Below are 3363 nucleotides of genomic sequence, written 5' to 3'. Positions count from 1 at the left end.
CACATGAAAACACACACACACACACACAAAAGATAAAAAATAAATGCTCATAATTATAGCAAATCACCATATGTGGGCTTGGTAAGATTGCTGCTTTCAAACTTCTGCTCCCTATTGCTGGAGGCCTGTCCTGTGAAGGGGCTTGAGTGACATTGGCCTCACTTTGATGAGCCATCAAGCCCTATTCTGAACCTGTGAAAAGAGAGGAGATGAGTGTGTGTGGGAGGGGTGCAAATGCTTTGCTGTTCTGGTGACACACAACAATGATCCAAATAGAAGGTACAGATCATGGGGTTCTCAGAGCTAGCTTCAGAGTGGCCCAGAGGAAGAGCCTTCCCTCAGCTGGGCATGTTGGTACCCTTTGATCTGGCACTCCAGGGCACTGAACACTCTGGCTGCACAAGTCATCTCAGTAAAGTCATTGCATAAGACTTCTCATGTGATAACTGCAGCCATCAGGAGTCAGACTCCTTCCAGCAACTTCACACCCAAATGGGCACCTTTCCCTGACTGTCATCAGCTGTGGGAGGTGAGGAACTAGGGATCCCACTTCTGAATAAAATATTATCTGGTGCCCGTGAAGTTTGCATTCCAGGAGAAACAGATCACACACAAGCAGATAAAAAGACGATCAAAGCCCATAATGGTTGTAGAACATTGGGTTAAGATGTGCTACATTCGTTTGTGCTGTGGAATATTTGTTTAATGATGCAAAGATGTGTTGCATTCTTTTATGTTGCATTTGTTTAACTCTGTGAAGCTGTGTTACTTTGCCTGTCTAAAACACCTGATTTGTCTAATGAAGAGCTGAATGGCCAATAGATGGGCAGAGAAAGGTAGGGCTGACGTGCCGAGAGAATAAATAAAAGGAGAAATTTAGGCTTGAGTGAAGAGCAAAGAGGGAGGAGTAAGAAAAGGAGAAGGGAGGAGGACACCAGGGATCTGCCACCTAGCCACAAGGTCAGCCCCAGAGGAAGAAGAAAAGGAAGCCATAGAGAAGGAAGAGAGGTAAAAAGCCCAGAGGCAAAACATGGTTAAAGGGAAGCGGGATATCTTAAGTTAGAAAAGTTGTCTAGAAACAAGCAATCTAATGCTGGGCTTTCATAAATAAGAATAGACCTTCATGTATTTATTTGGGAACTGGGTGACAGAGCCCCCAAGAGTAAAAAAATCCAACTACGGAAAAAAAGTCAGAAGAGAAAGGAAGTTGGTGGAGGTGTGCTTTGTCTTCTTGGCCTTGGCTGCTAACTCTCTGTAGGTTGGCAGCCATGTCCTAAGTCAAGTGTCTACCTGAAGAGCCATGCATACACTGGGCACTTAGAAACCTTGTAGAAATATAGAACCACTAAGAGACTAGGGACCACATGTACCATGGCCAGAGAACTCCATGTTCCTTGCTAAGCCCCAATGGTTTCTTTCTCCATCGAAGACCCACAAGGGAAGCTGAGGACGGGGCCTGAAGGCCTTGCAGAGTTGCAGGGATTGTAGATCCTAGCCCAAGAACAGATGTGTCAACCTAACCCACACGCCCTGACTCACATGGGAGCTGCAGCAGAGCTACAAGCTAATAGGTCCAACAGCCAGGGGCTGTCAGGAAACTGCAGCAAGTAAGTCTGCCTCCACCATTAAAATAGATATCTTCCAGTGTGAGTGAGCGTGTGTGTGTGTGTGTGTGAGAACAGTTCTAGTCTCTATAGCAGTTGGGTTTGAGGTGGATTTGACCTGAGGATATGAGATATAGCTCTACACCTGACCATAGCTACAACCACTCAGAGTAGGAAATCCACTTTGGACCTGCCTCTTCACGTAAAGACCCTGAAAGCTGCCCCCAGCCTGACATCCCCAGAGGGTTATGGAAAGTGCAGACCTTGAGACCCAGTGACACTCAGGCCAAGTTTCATCCCTACCAAGTACTCACCCTCCCAGCTCCAGTGTCTCCACTCACCCATTGGGCCAACACCACCTGCCTCACTCACCTTGCTCCTGGTACAGAGCAGCGGAGACAGACAGCTTTAGTTCCGATCAGGAAGCCTGGAGAAGGGCACCCACCCACAAGACAGACAGACCAGGACCCTTAGCTGAAGTCTGAGGAAAACTGACTGAGAGCTGCCAAGCCAGGAAGTTCTAGTAGACTTGGTGCAAGATAGAAAACAGAAGCCACGGGAAAAGAAACATTTAGAAGAACCACTCGAAAATGCGGTCTAGAGGGCTAACAGGAGGGGTCAGTCAGTAAGTTCTTGCCTTGAAGGCATGAGGACCTGTGTTTGCGCACTCAGGACTCACATAAAATATCTAGGTGTCAGGGCTGCAGAGATGGTTAAAAGCATGGACTGCTCTTGCAGAGGACCTGAGTTTGGTTTCCAGCACCCAACTCACAATTTCCTAAGACTCCAGGTTCAGGGGAATCTTATGCTCCGATCTTGAGGCACAGGTACCTGCATTCATATGTACATACACACATTCACACACACACACACACACACACACACACACACACACACAGTTTACAAATAGTAAAAATAAATATTTTTAAAATCCATGTATGGCATGGCTATTCCTACTTGTGAATCCACCCTCAGACAGGTTAAAATCTTAAGCTCTCTGGCCAGTCAGCCTCAACAAATTGACATATTTCAGGTCAGCAAGAGACCCTGCTTCAAGAACGCGGTGAATGGTACCTGAGGAATAACACTGCAGATTGGCCTGTGGCCTCCCTATGTGCACACACGCAGCACATACATACAAGCAGGTACACGTGTGCACACACTTAGAGTACCTAGAGACCCCTCTCAGACAAAAGTGGGAAATAAGACAGCCACACTTCCCACCTCTCTTTGTCCACCTAAGCCTTTACTTGTTGCCCTATCTCAGACCCTGTTTCAAGCAAAGGAGCCACACCTGGGAAAGCAATACTGTCTCTTTAAGGCCCTCTTAGATCTGCCCAGCTTTCTTTGGCATCAGGGTGGGGCATCTCTGGGAATTTGACCCACATCTGCCCAGGATAAAGAACAATTATCAAGCTGAAACATGCCCCCACCCAGCACACCTACTTAATTGGTGCTTTGCTTAAGCTAATGTTTCGGATGATGTGGGCCTCCCCAGAGCGCCAAGCCAAAGGGAAAGCACATGTGCTGAACGCCTGCCTAATGTCTCCTGTGCACACTGGCATGCAGGCCTGCTGGTGGGAAGCCTGGGCACCAGCCTAATGCTCTTAGCTTATTAGCAGTGACCAAGTTCGTATGCCAAGCTTTTTGAACTTGTTTCTAGAAACCTCTCCTGAGCCACAAGACTAGAATAGAACAGCAATGGAAGCAGAGGCTAAGAGGGGGTGAGATGTTAGAGTCATGCAGCTAGGGTTGGGTC

The sequence above is a fragment of the Myodes glareolus genome, chromosome 7 (assembly GCF_982192425.1).
Source record: "Myodes glareolus chromosome 7, mMyoGla1.1, whole genome shotgun sequence".
Lineage (NCBI taxonomy): Eukaryota > Metazoa > Chordata > Mammalia > Rodentia > Cricetidae > Myodes > Myodes glareolus.
Note: the sequence above shows the minus strand (reverse complement) of the source record.